The sequence below is a fragment of the Erinaceus europaeus genome, chromosome 7 (assembly GCF_950295315.1).
Source record: "Erinaceus europaeus chromosome 7, mEriEur2.1, whole genome shotgun sequence".
NCBI classification, from domain to species: domain Eukaryota; kingdom Metazoa; phylum Chordata; class Mammalia; order Eulipotyphla; family Erinaceidae; genus Erinaceus; species Erinaceus europaeus.
In genome coordinates, this window is record NC_080168.1 from 23,600,602 (window position 1) to 23,617,831 (window position 17,230).

At 36.8% G+C, this 17,230-nt stretch overlaps 1 non-coding gene across 1 annotated transcript; it reads right to left on the minus strand.

Moving 5' to 3' along the window:
• Positions 1–839: 839 nt before the first annotated feature.
• On the minus strand, positions 840–1,002 carry LOC132539549 (U1 spliceosomal RNA). Its single transcript, XR_009550906.1, has one exon. It is a non-coding gene; the product is annotated as a U1 spliceosomal RNA (small nuclear RNA).
• Positions 1,003–17,230: the final 16,228 nt, after the last annotated feature.

The following is a 17,230-nucleotide window of genomic DNA, read 5'->3' on the forward strand; positions in this document are numbered from 1 at the left end:
TTTTTTCAAGTGGAAAAACTAAAATTTTCTTATAAAATATTTATTTTTACTTTTTTTTTTCAATTTGGATGCTACTGGTAGCAAATCAGGCTCTTAGAGTGCTCTGAGGATAGGAATAGTATCTCAGGTTCAAGTATGGAATCTCTGTTAAGATCTCTTGGTAATAAGAACCAATTATATACTCTTTTCCTCTTAATATCAAGCATTTTGAAATAGCAAGTAAGGACAAGAATAATAGCAGCATTCTTTGAAGAGATAATCAGTCTTTTTATTTAATTTTTATTATCATTATTTATTTATTTATTGGATACAGACAGCCAGGAATCAAGAGGGAAGGAGGTGATAGAGATGAAGAGAGACAAAGAGACACCTGCAACAATGCTTCACCATTCACAAGGTTTTCCCCTAACAGATGGGAACTGGGGGCTTGAACTCAGTTCCTTGCACATAGTAACACGTGCATTCAACCATGTGTACCACCACTGGGCAAATAATTTTTCTTTAATGTATTGACGGAGGAAAGAAAGATCAAGAGGAAGAGATACAGAGAAACACCTACAACCCTGTTTCACCACTCAGAAAACTTTCCACCTGGGTGGTGGCTTGAACTTGAGTCCTTACACATAGTAATTTGTGTGCTTAAACAGGTGCGCCACTGCCTGGCCCCATAAGTGTAGTTTTAATGTTTGTTACTCAACTTTATATTGTGTACTTACAAACTTTCATGTAATAAAATGTAATTAAATGCAGTAACCTTAATATCACATTGAACTAATTATGTCCTCAAAGGACGAAAGTGAATGTTTTATTTATTTATTTTTTTAATTCCCTTTTTTTTTCAGGGGAGAGTGGGAACACAGTCCCCCACTACCACAAATTATGCAGTCAAGTTTCCACATTTGGGAAAATCGCAGTGATCAGCACATCCAGAGTGCAATGGATAAGCCTCGCCCTGTGAAAACCACCTCTGTGATCAGGGTATCTCGCCTGCCAGGTAAGTATGTGTTTTATTTTTTTTTATATTTATTTATTTATTCCCTTTTGTTGCCCTTGTTGTTTTTTATTGTTGTAGTTATTATTGTTGTTGTCATTGTTGGATAGGACAGAGAGAAATTGAGAGAGGAGGGGAAGACAGAGATGGGAGAGAAAGATAGACACACCTGAAGACCTGCTTCTCTGCCTGTGAAGGAACTCCCCTGCAGGTGGGGAGCTGGGGACTCGAACCAGGATCCTTATGCCGGTTCTTGCTCTTTGCGCCACAACCATATATATTTGTTCAGTTGTATTCTGAATTACCATTGTACTTAAACCAGAAATTTTCTTTTTGGATCAAACTTAATTTTAAAGATTTATTAATTATTTAGTCAATACCTGACAGAGTTAATTTCATATGAAAATGATAGCTTCCATTTATTGAGCCCTTTATTTGTACACTTGTGATGATAAGCACCTTAAAAATAATTATTCTAATTCTACTGGTGAGGAAACAGAACTCAACTAATTTTCACATGACACTATTTAATTGAGAATTAAAATTTTGAACTCAAATCTAAAATTTCTGCTCCTTTAAGGTTGCTTTAGAAAAATTTAAAGGATTCGTATTTTATTGAGAAATGAAAATACACTGTCCTAGTAGTGAAGCCACCTTTATTAAAATAGAAAGATTATTCCAATATTGATTTAGTTCATTATTCTTTTCTTCAGGGTCAAATGACAATGATAACTTCTTGCCAAGAGGTTTGCCAAAACTACCAAATCTGTAGCTAGATTTAAAACAACTTTGTGTAAATCAGATTATTTTATACTGAGGGAAATGGGAGCTGAAAGGAAAGAGAGGCTGTGGATTACTTATTATTTCTACTTAAGATGTTTAGTAAAATAAATATGTTCTGATTAAGTTTATAGGTTGTCTATAAGTAAAATTAACGTCTCTTTCCCTCCAAGAAATACAAGAGAATGTAGAAAGATTTTTCTAAACATGTAACAAATCATTTTCTCAGAGTCATATTAAAATTCAAATTTCAAATTATGGATCCTATCCTTATTTTTTTTAATATTTATTTTATTTATTCCCTTTTGTTGCCCTTGTTGTTTTATTGTTGTAGTTATTGTTGTTGTTGGATAGGACAGAGAGAAATGGAGAGAGGAGGGGAAGACAGAGAGGAGGAGAGAAAGATAGACACCTGCAGACCTGCTTCACCGCCTGTGAAGCGACTCCCCCTGCAGGTGGGGAGCCAGGGTTCGAACCGGGATCCTTATGCCAGTCCTTGTGCTTTGCGCCACCTGCACTTAACCCGCTGTGCTACAGCCTGACTCCCCCATCCTTATTTTTAAAGGTATATTGCTAAGCATTTAGTTTTCTTTGGAATGATTGTATAAAATAAAACTTATTAAAATGATAAGGAAGACTCCATCTTGGACTGTTGTTGTAAGATCTCTTATTTTGTAATAGGAGAGAAAGATACCAAATGAAAGAATAAACAAGGTGGGGGTGGGTGGGTGGATGGTGGTACACCTGGTTGAGCACACATGTTACAATGCCATAGACCAGAGTTCAAATTCGCAGTTCCCATTTGTAGGGGGAAAGCTTTGTGGGTGGTGAAGCAGTGCAGCAGGTGTCTCTCTATGCTATCTCTATCCAACAAATAAAGATAATGAAAAAAGAAAGAACAAGTGGGAATTTATAACAAATATTCAGAAAAAGGAAGCCAGTGTGTAAACAATAATTAAGAGAAAAGATCAAGAACCAGAGGAGTCTTGCTAAGTTGAGTTCCAGAATTTTCACTAAAGTCAGGACAAGAACATACACATCGGTAATGAGAGATGAAAAACCTATCAGATATCAAGTGTGAACAGACTTTAGAGTTTGGAGGAGTCATGCTAAACTGACAGCAGGATTCTTTGCTGAAGTTAAACCAAAGTTTAGGCCTGCTCAAGAGGCTCAGAGGAGGCCAACAAAATGCTGGATACAGAGAGTCAGTTTCAGTTACAAATGCTATTGCTATTTCGATTGTTTCTACATAGTTATTGTTAGTATATAAAAATGTAATTGACTGGGCTGGGGAGTCTCAAGCCTGAGGCTCTGAGGTCTCAGGTTCAATCCCCAGCCCCACCATAAGCCATAACTGAGCAGTGTTCTGGCCTCTCTCCTCTTCTCTCCTCTCTCTCTCTCTTTCTCTCCCTCTCTCTCTCTCTCTCTCCCTCCCTCTGTACTTACACTTTCTCATTAAAATAATAAACTAAATAAAATATTTTTTAAAATGCAATTGACTTACATTGCTGACTCTACCATTCCATAATCTTGCAGAACTCATATTTTTAGAACTATTTATATGTACATATATATTTATGTAGTGTTTAGAAATATTTTAGAAAATTCTGCTTTTGTGTGTATTTTTATTTAAAGGAAATTAGACAACTATGTCATCTGTTTCTTGATTTCATTGTATTAACAAAAACATATACAGGTGATGAATAAAAAAAATTCAGTGCATACTCTATCAATCTGATTTTCTTTTTTGGAGATAAGCATATCAAAATAAAATGCTAAATATACTATTACCACCTTTTAATTTATTGGAAGCCAGTTTCCCATCATTATTGCCATGATTTCCAAATGCTCTTAAGTTAATGAACACACTGATTGAAATGAAGATTGGAATATTTTATACAGTCCTAAAAGTGATAGCATATCTCTTTGTCAATACCTAAATTGGCAAGAATTTATTTGGGGAGAATATCTGAAAGCTTCATGCTACTGTTCTTCCATCCCTGTCGTTGCCAAATGGAATGAACAATAATACCTCCAACTTTGTGGACATTGTAGCTTCAGTGATGCAGCAGAGTTTAGCAGAGGAAATATTTCCCGTTGTGGAAAATGCTATTTTCCCTTCATCAAAAAGGAGCCTGTGTAATCAGATAAATTCAGAAAGTATAAATAATAAACTCAAATCAATGTGTCAAGAAATGTAAAGCATCCCTACGAGACTGATATTTGGTAAGATATCCTGGCTCTCTCATGAGGATTTAATAGAATGTTCTTTAATAATAACACTGGCTTTGCAAAATAAATCGGATCTATAATAGCTTTAGAGCTTGAATTATCTTTTCTCTAGCTCCACAATTCCTCATTCATATATATAATTTTTAAAATTATCTGTACTGTTGGATAGAGACAGTCAGAAATCAAGAGGTTGGGGAGGGCATAGAGAGACAACTGCAGCACTGCTTCACCACTTGCAAGGCTTAACTCCTGCAGGTGTGGACTGAGGGCTTGAACCTGGGTATGGGAGTACCTTGCAATAAGGAAGCTTCACAAGTACTGGAGTAGTGTTGTGCTGTTTTTTCTCCTTTTCATTCCATCTCTCTTTGTCTTAATTTTTTACTGTCTTTTTTGTTTATTTATCTATTGGATAGAGAATGCCAAAGGTCAAAAGGAATGAAGAGATAGAGAGGGAAAGAGACAGAGAGACATTGCAGCCCTGCTTCACCACTTGCAAAGCTTTCCTTCTGTAGGTGGGGACCAGATGCTTGAACCCAGGTCCTTGAACACTGTAACTAAATGCACCAACACCTGGCCCTCTTTGTCTACTACTCTCTACCTGAAAAATTGAAATGAAAAGGAGTCCACTAAGTGTGCTGGAATCCTGCAAACAATAAGCCCCAGTGAAACTCATGTATAAAAAATTAAGAGTGGTCCAGGAGGTTGTGCAGTGGATAAAGCACTGGACTCTTAAGGATTAGGTCCTGAGTTCAATCCCTGGCAGCACAAGTACCAGTATAATGTCTAGTTCATTCTCTCCTCCTATATTTCTCATGAATAAATAAATAAAATCTTTTAAAAAAAATAAATAAAAGCTGAAAGAACTAGAGGAGATCATGATAGCCTGTATCTAGAAAGAACCAAGTAAAATATTTTCAGACTTTCTGTCACTAAACTCCCAATTCAAGAGTGGTCTGAATTTTGCCACGTGCCTAGAACTTAACCAGGGTGACTTTGGAGCATCTTGACTGATGATCCCATCAAGATCATTTCAAAGGTGGGAAGGATATTTTCCCAAAGGAAAATCATGGTTTATTTTCAGACCTGCTGACTATGATGAAAATTGAAATCTGAGGCATATTTCTAACTATCTGTGCAGAACATAATACAAAGCTAATGATATCAATTTTATTAGTGGAGAACCTAAAAATCTGGAGTCTTTAATTGTACAAGGCTAAGGAAATGATATATGATAAGATGAACATGTGTATTTTAGTTTCAAAATTAGTTTGTTTTACCATCAGGGTATATTAATCTAAGACTCATAATAGAGCTTTAAGAATTTGATGAAGCAGTTGAAATAGTATGAAATAAATCTATTATTAAAAAAATAAAATCACTTACTAAAAAAATCTGTGACCTATAAATAACAACTACTACTACTATAACAATTATGATAATAATAAGAAGAACTTAAGAATTGCCTTGTGCATACTATGGCTTGTGGAAGGAAATAAATCTGAGTCAGCAATCCACTAGGCAGCTCAAATTTTTCTCTTGTGTGTGTTAGAAACTAGGGGGAAATTAAATCAAAGTTGTAAATGAAGCAGTGCATTTCACCATTTACAATTGATTTGGGATTATTTATACTTATACTTTCTCGGAAGCATACTGGAGAAAAAAAAAACTCTAAAAGAAAGGTTACTTTGTCTAAGAGGTCATGACAGGATATCAACTCATTTCTATAGCTCTTTGAATCATCTACTCATAAAACCCTAAAAGAGTAACATTTAGTGCCTACTATTTTAATACTTGTTAAGTGGGAGAAGGCTGCCAATTTGTTCACCACTTCATAGAGAAGGAACTTGGAATAGCTCATTTCCTAGCTTCTGTGACTGTGTCTCAAGAGAGAGCTAGTACTAGATGAGATTAACCTTCAAGTCTATTCTTAAGTAATTAGATGGGAAGAGGGACTAAAGACTTAGCTCACAATAAACTTGCACTACTTTAGAAAATAAAATAAATCAAGAATTTCCCAAGAAGCCAAAACAAAGCATTTCTTCTTGGCTCTAAAAGTAAAATTATAGGTATAACAGATGTCAAAGTGCTCTGGAAAAGTAGTTAAGATACTAGAAAAATGGGGAGGTTTATGATGGAAACAGTCCCATTATCTTATCTTTTCCTCAAAAAACTACATTACAGTTTCTTACGTGCAAGAAATGAATAGCAGCAAAATGCATTATTGAATAAAAGTGTATATATATATATATATATATATGGTACAATTAAAGACTGATAAGTATCATAACTATAAACAATCGAGAGAGAGAACATGCATAAATTTGTAGGATAAACTAAATTTATATTTTCTGGTTTTTTTAATTTTGAGCACCCAAGAATTATGTCCCCTTTAAAGAACAGATGTTAATATTGGTGAGTTGTTTAAATATGACTAAGTGTTCCAAGACAACTCCTATGGCTTTAAAAATCAAGCACAGATGAATTCATATTAAAATCTTTGCTGACCTTATACTCCTCTCTGACTTTGCATCCCTAGTTAACAGTTAAAACTTGAATCACAGAGAAAATAGAAAAGACTACTATTTCAGCCTCAGAAATCTTTGCTTCTCATTTTTGACATCTGTTGGATTATTTAGGAAAATAAGACCTACCTATTCCCTTAGTGTAAACATATTATTAGATACAGGAATTTGAAATTACTAGTCTAAAAAAAATGTGAGTATATAAAAAAACCAACATTAACACAAAAAAGGTAAAAAAGATAAATTCACTTATCTTGTTGAATGTGTCAAAGTACATACAGAAATAAACAACTGCTGTTATTCATGATCTTTCCTAAAGCTCCTGTATTCCAGGAGAAAATATCTTCATTTTTTCCCATTAGCTGATAGTCTCTTTCTTAGGAAAAAGCAAGGAACTCAAACAAGTAAACAACTATAGAGGAAGGAACTATGACTATGACTACTATTTTCAAACGATGTCTGTTATAACCCAAGAATCTGTATTAAACAGCTAGATTCTTTATTCTATACAAGTATCCCTTGAAGTCTAAGTCCTTGATCCCAGCATAACATGAAAACATGTTAGAAACACATGTTTTGGATCCTACCCCAATCTACTGAAAAATGAGAGATAGTTTTTGTGCTTTTAAAAAAATGCTCCAGATGATTCTGGTGCCCACTGCTGTTTTAAGAATGTCTTCTTTCACAGAAACTGGTGAGAGAGAGCTTATGTTCACACGTACCCATAAACTACTGCAAAATATATACCTGAAAGCAGAAGTACACTAGAGTTTGCAGTGAGTACCCCCCTAACACTTCCTCTCCACTATTCCAAGCTTTGGGCCCATGATTGCTCAACAATTTGTTTGGCTTCGTATGTTAACTCTCTTTTCAATCACCAGGTTCCAGATGCCACCAGGATGCTGGCCAGGCTTCCCTGGATTGAAGATCCCACCAATGTGTCCTGGAGCTCTGCTTCCCCAGAGACACACCTTACTAGAGAAAGAGAGAGGCAGACTGGGAGCATGGACCAACCAGTCAATGCCCATGTTCAGCGGGGAAGCAATTACAGAAGCCAGACCTTCTACCTTCTGCAACCCACAATGACCCTGGGTCCATGCTCCCAGAGGGCTAGAGAATGGGAAAGCTATCAGGGGAGGGGGTGGGTTATGGAGATTGGGTGGTGGGAATTGTGTGGAGTTGTACCCCTCCTACCTTATGTTTTTGTTCATTAATCCTTTCTTAAATAAAAAATTTAAAAAAAAAGAATGTCTTCTTAGTTGAAGGGTTATTTTCTCATTCTCCAAAGCCAACTCTTTAAATATTTTTTAGTAAAGTTAATTTATTTTTATGAATCATTTAATTTATAATATCACAAACTTTAGTTAAATCTTTATTTAGCTTATACTTACAATACATATATTTAAACAAATGTGACATTTATCTTTCCATTGTTCTTTTTATAATTTTTATATATATGTATATATTTTTAATATTTATTTTATTTATTTATTCCCTTTTGTTGCCCCTGTTGTTTTATTGTTGTAGTTATTATTGTTGTTGTCATTGTTGGATAGGACAGAGAGAAAAGGAGAGAGGAGGGGAAGACAGAGAGGAGGAGAGAAAGATAGACACCTGCAGACCTGCTTCACCGCCTGTGAAGCGACTCCCCTGCAGGTGGGGAGCCGGGGTTCGAACCAGGATCTTTATGGCATTGTTCTCTTTTTAATCTGAGTCTGTGATCCTATTTCCTTTTCAGAGACTTGCCTGGTACTAGTTAATACTTTTTCATATGGTCCATTAGTAACTCTTCACAAACCACCTAAGAAAACTGTAAAATTACTCCAATCATTATTTTCACATGATCATATGTATGAACCTCTGCCTCCACTTCACTCAAATAAAAATTTCTTCTAAAGCTTCTTTTTTTAAAATTTATTTTATTTATTTATTCTCTTTTGTTGCCCTTGTTTTATTGTTTTAGTTATTATTGTTGTCGGCATTGTTGGATAGGACAGAGAGAAATGGAGAGAGGAGGGGGAAGACAGAGAGGGGGAGAGAAAGACACCTGCAGACCTGCTTCACCGCTTGTGAAGCGACTCTCCTGCAGGTGGGGAGCCAGGGCTTGAACTGGGATCCTTATGCCAGTCCTTGCGCCTTGCACCATCTGCGCTTAACCCGCTGCACTACAGCCGGACTCCCTAAAGTTTCTAATAGTATTATTCTTCTTGAATTTAGGTAGAGGTCTCAATCAATATTTTTTCCCCTTGGGTGGGGGAGAAAGCACAGTGGTTATGCAAAGAGACTCTCTTGCCTGAGGCTCCAGTGTCCTAGGTTCATTCCCCCATGCCATCATAAGCCAGAGCTGAAGAGTGCTCCGGTAAAATAATTAATTAATTAATTAAATCTAATTTTTTTCTTTTTTTATAACTGGGAGGTTAATAGTTTACAGTACAGTGTTGGCACACAGATATAATTCTTATCTCACCAAAATTGATGTTTGCAAAACACTCTAACTTCTAAAGTTGGTCTATCTTTCTGTGCCAGGACCCGAAAGCCACCTCTCCTCATCCCTCTACCTGTCCTCCTTCTCCAGAGTCCTTTGCTTTGGTGTAACACACCAAACCAGTCCAAGTTTTACTTTGTATTTCCCCTTTCTGTTCTTAATAAGTTTTGCACACGAGTGAGATCATCCCATATTCATACTTCTCATTTTGGCTTATCTCATTTAACTGCTTCAAGCTCCATCCAAGATGAGATGAAGAGGGAGACTTCAACATTTGTCATAGTTGAGAAGTTTTTGCATTGTGTAGACCGCAACTTTCTTAGGTACTCATCTGTTGTTGGACTATTGGTTGCTTCCAAGTTTGGGAATGCTACAAATTGTGCTGCTATGAACATAGGTAATACACAGATTTTTCAAGTCTTTCTCTGTATGGGTCATATTTCTCCTATATCCACTATTTTCTTGCCTTGATTAACTTCTTGTCTTTCCACCCTAATGAAAGAGGATTGTAATTTAAACAATTAGCACCTGTTTGTGAGTGTGCTTATAATAAACTCTGACACCTGAAAGTTGATGATTTATTTGTTGTACATTGTGTTTTAACAGAAATGGCATGGGGTCATAGTGTTTATGGTAGAATTTGAACACTGTGGGTTTTACTGTGAGAAGATTAATCCAACAGAAACTCAGTTTTTCTATTAGAGAAGCCTCCATATGCCTTTTCTTGTAGGCTATTCAGTTTTCCTTCACAAAATTGTTTGAATTTCTTAGCTTACTTCAGAAAAAGTAGTGAGTTTATGACTAACTACCAGCAGCAGGAATCAGTAGTTTGGCCTTTCAAGTCATAGATTTTTCACTTCTTAACACTGAGCTTTTCCCAAGCCCTACTTAGCATATAGGATCTTAAATTCTAGTTTCTATTCTTTAAAAAAGTTTTTGTCTTTATTTATTTATTGGATAGAGACAGTCAGAAATTGAGAGGAAGTGGGAGATAGAGAGGAGAGAGACAGAGAGACACCTGCAGCATTGCTTCACCACTCGTGAAGCTTTCGCCCTGCAGGTAGGGACCAAGGATTTGAAGTGGGGTCCTTGTGCTTTCTAAGATGTGTGCTCAACCAGGTACACCTAGCCCCAATTCTGGAGTTTCCCTAATTCAGCTTCTTTCCAGGAAAATAATTCAGGCTTCAGAAATTGTGTGGCTTTATAAGACATTAAGGTCCTTTTATAAACTTTGAAATAACCTCTCTGTCTTCAGTATCACATCAGCTATACACAGCACCTCCAAGATTTGATGCTTTCTGGGTTTCTGCATCATGATAGGCATATTTCTCACTATAGTCTTCCTTGTAGTCATTAGCTGTTCAGTTTCCTCTTTCTTGCAACCATTAATTCAATTGCAAACCAGTACATGGGGTTAAAGAGAAATCCGCACACTATTTAGAAGCAAAGATTGATAAATTTTGATGAGTGCATAATAGGATGGAAAGCTCAAGAAACCTGAGAAACATTTTCTGACTTGAGCAATGGAGTTTTCCCCTCTGGATGGTGTGGAGATTTACTGAGCTGGATAAGAAGAAAGAAAGAGTGATACTGCAGGGAGTGCGGCGGTAGCGCAGTGGGTTAAGCGCACGTGGCGCAAAGCACAAGGACCGGCGTAAGGATCCCGGTTTGAGCCCCCGGCTCCCCACCTGCAGGGGAGTCGCTTCACAGGTGGTGAAGCAGGTCTGCAGGTGTCTATCTTTCTCTCCTCCTCTCTGTCTTCCCCTCCTCTCTCCATTTCTCTCTGTCCTATCCAACAACAACATCAATAACAACAATAATAACTACAACAACAATAAAAAATAAAAAAAAGAGTGATACTGCTGACTTCACAGTAATGGCATATTCATTTTCCAATTCTGCTTTTGTGTGACCTATAGGATTTCCAAATGTATATCTAGTAGTGAGTTATATAAAAACCTACATCTTCGATTGTACAAAAAAAAGAGACTTGTGAGACGCCGGCTATCAAAGTTTACCCTATGCAGTCCTGTGCAGGCAGAACTGAATGGATGCAAACACACATGCTTTGTTTAGCAGCTTGGGCTAAGGGGTCTGAAAATTTGGTGTAAATATAATAATGAATCCAGTGGGAAGGACCTAGGTTCACAGTTATCTGTGCTTCCTACAGAAGGGTTACTTGTAAAAGATCTGAAAGACAAGTTTTAAAATATGAGAGAAACTATAAAGAATTGTGATGTGATGCAATGTTATAGAGAAAATGTACATATTATACTCATAAATTTGCAATGAAGTGGAATGATGGGTAAATCATCTTAGAACTGCAAATTTGAGTCTGAGATTTTTTTCCCCCCGGTGAAATGTGTAGTTAATAGTCATGTGAAAAAACGTGCATAATTGGAGGCAACATTTATACTGGAGAACACAGATCTGGAGAAGATGATGGATTGGATTTATAGTTTAGAATCATTTATAATTTTCAAAAATATGCACTTTCAGTTGATTTGAAATATTTCATACTTGAGTTTCCTAATGGAATTAATTAATCACAGCTGATTTCACTGCAAGCACAGCTCCAACCAGAAACTATGTAGCCCTAGCACAGTGGAGAAAACAAGGTATTCTACTCCTACACATTTAGTGATGAGGAAGGGATATTTTCCCCCTACAGCTTCATCTTTCCTGTTTTAATACATATAGTTAGAAGCTTAGTTATGACTACAGACTTCTTATAGCCATTTTGGCTCAAGCCCCATATTATCTTTCTTTGGAAATATTTAAGTTAATCCATTTTATAATTACCATTATTGATTTATTCAAGAAATTTGAAAAACGGGCTCCAGATTTTGTAATCTTTATCTAACTGTGTTTATTTGTTCACCAGTAATCCAAATAAAGGAGGTGTTTTCTTTCTTTTTTTTTTTTTGAGAAGTACTTTTTGATGTGTCCATCTCATTTATACAAGAAGAGATTGGAGGAAATCCCTACTTGTTACAGGCCATTTCTGTAAAGTTTAGTGATGACTTTCTTGATGACCTTCTCCATGACTTGCAAATATGATCACTTTGCATTAGAAGAAACACATCCTGGATGAATGGAAAAAGTGCAACTGTTAATTCCTAGAATGGAAAGATAGGGACTATAAGAGAAAGTACAATGATATGTAAGAGTAGGTACCATTTCTTCCTTTGTTTATGCTATTTGTTTTATTATCAGTGAAGTACTGGCATATTTGTATAAATTTTCAGTTTATTAATTTATTTAATTGACAACATGGGTATCACTAGGTTTGGGCACCTGCTCTATGAATCTATAGATCCTGGTAGCCATATTTTTCTTTTGTCTTTCTATTTTTATTTGATAGGACAAAGAGAAGGGATGGGGAGACGGAGAGACATGCAGACTTAGTTCACCTCTCTGAAGCCTTGTTCCTGTAAATAAAAAGGGGGAGACTAATCCTGGGTCTGTGTGCATGATAACATGTACACTCAACAAGATATGCCACCACCTGGCCCCTAGAAATCTGATATTCTAATGTTCAAAATTCAATGCCTTTTATTCTTAAATTGACTGAAATTTTAAATCTAATTTTTTATTTTACATTCAGCTCAGGTTGTAAAGTATAGTGAAGTAAACCATTCTTTAGACCACTATAAAAGGTTTAGACCTTTTATAGACAGAATATGCTTGTTTAAACAACTATTAGAATGGAATTGTGTAATAGTTTTAAAAGTTTTTAACTTTTCAGATATTTGATCTCTCTGTCTGATCAATGTTAAGATCCCTTTTGGTTTCTGGGTGAGTAGAATTCTATTCTTGATTTTGTAAGGTCAGTCTTCTGCATTCTGCAGTATTTAAGTGTTTTGATAGTAGCTAGGAGAGAAAAGAGGCGTGGTATCCTTGGACTATGGTATAATAATCAAAACTATATCAACTATACCTGACTGACCAAACCAGCCAACCATAACCAAGAAATTCTATTTAAAAAAATTTACCTTTCAAGAATAAGTTAACTGTCATTCCCACACATAATTAGGTTGACAAATATTTACTGCATTTAACAAATCTGCTCTTAAAATCACTGATTTAGCAGAATCATAGAGTTGTCAGCACTTCAGGATACCACTTCGAGCTTCTACCTTTCTGCCTTCACTCTATCACGGTCTTTTCAAATACATTCATTAAAAAGTTGATTGACACAGTGAAAATGGCAGTGTGCTCAGTTGTCTGAGTCCATTATATACTCCTGTATTACAACTAAAATTAAAATGCCTGTCTGTATGGACTGATGGCCTATTTATTCAAGCACCCCTGCAAATCTTTCAACCCGCTCGACCACTCTTTGCGTGTGTTTGAAATCAGGTGTGGGGAAACCAAGCCCATCAGAGCATGTTTCTCTCATATGTGCTTCTCCATAACTACGCATTGGAAGCATCTTTGCTCTTGTAAATGTTTGCAATTTCTGAGAACCTTTATCTACCCCCCACAACGGCTTCTAAACATGCTGCTTCTTCTAAGCCTTCTGACGATGAAACTAAGCACTGGAGGAAGATGTTTACCATCCAGGAGAAGGTGTAACTCTTGGATATGATTAAAGATGGCAAAAAAAATAGTGGAGATTGCCCGCCATTACAACGTGAATAAAGCTACCGTTCACTCCATCCTTAAAAATGAAAAGAGTATCTGTGCAACAGCAACTATCTCTTTCAACAAGGAAGCAAAGCTAAAGGGAATTTACTTCATGTCTAGAGGACCTAATAAGGTTCAAAGCCATATTTAGAAGGTCATAAACAGGTTTTTCTATGCTCTAAATACTAAAATATTTGATTTATAAATAAAGAATCTGCAGAAATTCACTTATTGCGGTATAGAACTGATTAACTGTGATAAACAAGGGATGACCAGGGACCAGGTGGTGGCTCACCTGGTTGGGTGCACATGTTACAGTGCACAAGGACCCAAGTTAAGCCCTCAGTCTCCACCTGCAAGAGGAAAGCTTCACAAGTGATGAAGCAGGGCTGCAGGTGTGTCTGTCTCTCACCCTCTCTATTCTTCCCTTCCATCTTGATTTCTTTAAAGATTTTTAAAATACTTATTTATTCCCTTATGTTGCCCTTATTGTTTTATTGTGGTAGTTATTGATGTCATTTTTGCCAGATAGGACAGAGAGAAATGGAAAGAGCAGGGGAAGACAGAGAGTGGGAGAGAAAGACAGACATCTGTAGACCTGATTCACTGCCTGTGAAGCAACTCCCCTGCAGGTGGGGAACCAGAGGCTCAAACCGGGATCCATAAGCTTTGTGCCATGTGTGCTTAACCTGCTGCACTGCCACCCAACTCCCTCCATCTTGATTTCTGACTGTCTCTATCCAATAAATAAATAAAGATAATAAAAAAATTAAAAAATAAATAAAAAAGGAGAGACTGTATATGTTTTTTTAAATTTCCAGAATATATTAAATTTAAAAAACTGGAAGAATTATATTGTTAATACTTTAAGAGATTACTTTGAAAAAAGAAAAGAAAAGGTTGGGGCTGAGTGATGGCACACCTGGTTAAGCATACATGTTACAATGCATAAGGACTGGGGTTCGAGCCCACGGTCCCCACCTGCAGGAGGAAAGCTTTTTGAGTGATGAAGCAGTGCTGCAGGAGTCATTCTCGCTCCTTCTTTATCTTCCCCTACCCTCTCAATTTCTGGATGTCTCTATCCAATAAATAAAGATAACTTTAAAAACCTAAAGAAAAGAAAAGAACAGAAAAAGCTTAGATTACCAGTTTATCTCTGTTTAAGAACCAAGTTGTGTCATGTGTATGAGAGAGACATTTAAGAAAATGCTATATGACATATACATTCACATGCATAGTATATGCACACATAAATATATATATGTATGTGATACATATAGGTGCTACAGACATATCAGTACATAACACTGTAATAATTTCCTAATACAAAGCAGTGTTAATATTTTAAGTATGGGTAAGCACGTAGATTATATTTCCTTTCTTTTTATGTGTAACACAGGCAGGGCTTTGAAATCTTGACACTGGAAATAATTATTTTTGTTACAAAGTGAAATGTATGCAGCTAGTATGTTTTTAACTGCCCCGGCCTGCGGGGTTATCGACCGAAACCTAGGGTAGGGGGCGAGAGAATGGAGGGGACAAGAGACACGAAGAACGAGAGCAAGACAGGTTTCTGATCAAGCTCTGAAAATTTTATTTTGCAGCCGCATTTTAAGCACACACCATGAGGAAGTTCTACTAAGGTAGTGGGGGGAGGGAGGTGGGTGAGCAACCTTCCAAACAGTTAGATGGTAATCGCAGTTACAATGATCAGAATGTCTGTTCACCTGTTATGTGAGAGACTTAGCTAAGGTTTTGGCTCCCGGCATGTCCTCCCTTTTTACAATTTAAGTGAGGCGGCAATCGAGGGTAAAAGCTAGGAATCTTATCAAGAGATAAGCAGGCATTAACCAGAGGAGAAAAGTATTGACCTGATTTCTCCTGCGGGGTAAATATAGAACTGATTTTCCCGCATCTTATACGGCTCTTGGTGTCTTTTTTGGGAGAGAAGGAAGAGCCACTATTTCTAAGGTGAGGAAAACTCATGGCGAAGAGTTTTGATGACTGACACCAACCTCCATGCAAATCAGGTTTGCTTCCCAGGGGACTCAGAGGCAGACTATAGGGTCCTCCCCCTGCAGTGCTTAGCCCTGTACCCCTTACCGGTGCCCACGCCATGCCAAGGCTGGCGTGCATAAATCTGAGTTTTATGCAGCTCCTAAAAGAGGTGTGTCACCCTCAGGTTCAGCCAAGCCTCTGTCAGCCAAATCAAGTCTGTGGTAATATATTTGTAAGGGTTTCGATGCCAAGGAGTCAATTTGTTGTTTTATAAGGCCAATAATCTTATTAAAAATAAAGGGTCCCAAGGTAATCATTAACAAAAGACTAATCAGGGGTCCCATAAGGGGCATCAAAATGTCCTAGCGTGCCACCAGCAAGTCTAAGGGAAGCAGTCAGTGGATGTGATGTCCAGGGGAAGAAACAGCACGTCTGGTCCTCCGGTGGGTCAGCGCCAGCTGATGAAATTCTTCTTCTTCATAGAGGGTCAGCTGTGGAACAAGCAAAACTAGGAGGCAAGGACCAGGTAGAGAAGAATTGACATGAAAATATAGGGTGGTGTTGTACCAAAACACAGAGGAGGTGCATACACATTAGAAGTCAAGGTGAGGTTCCTTGAACATGAGGAATATTGGGAGAAAAGTGAGCAGTCAATAAACATGTAAGGATGAAGTCAGCAGTGGTAGGTCAGCAGAAAGAGAAGACTTGGATAGGCTGGTGTGGTTAGCTGGACTATATACTGCCATGGCGTCCTTTGTGGTAAGGACTTGCCAACAGGGATTGTGGATTTTGCAAGATCAATAATGTCATCCACCAAAATAAAAGGAAAACAAACATGGACATCCAGTGTTGAAAAAAGAAAAAGAATAAATATGTCTCTATGGCTGGGAGAGTGGGTGGCTTTGTCAATGAGATATAATAAAGACAATTCAAATTTTTGTAAATATTAAAAAAGTCTTAGTAAGGTTACTTCATTGACACTTTAGCCAACTGAATACTGGGGGGTGCATTCCCCTTCTTTTTTTATTAATTGAGCTTAAGGGCTTAAGTTTTTCTTGTTTGAGCTGTAGCCCACATAAATTTGGAAAAGTATCAACTGAGAAAAAAAAATGTTTTTGTTTACTAAACATGGGCAGGTGAATTACATCAATCTGCCAGAGAGCATTGGCTTTTATCAATGGGGATTAATCTTAAAAGTCTGAATAGCAGGATCTTAATTAAACAATGCAAGAGCCAGTAAAGTGCTCTCACTATGGCAGGTCAAGCGTTAAAATTTTAAGAGGCTTGTAAAAAAATGAGAAAAAATTTTAGGATATGAGTGACTTTAGGAGTCATCACACACCCATAAATAAAAAATGAAAAATGTTTAGTTTTAAATCTTACTATATGAGCAGTCAGTTCTTCATGTGCAGATGTACCTATAATTATTTACTTAAGGAAAGAACTTGTACCAAGTTAATTGATGATCTAATGGTTAGAATTAGCTTCAGTTCTTTCATATGATTTTAGAAGGCTCTTTATTAAAATATACCAATATGTTATAGAAAGTCAATACCTAATGTGTTGGCATGATAAAATGTTTACCATTTTTTA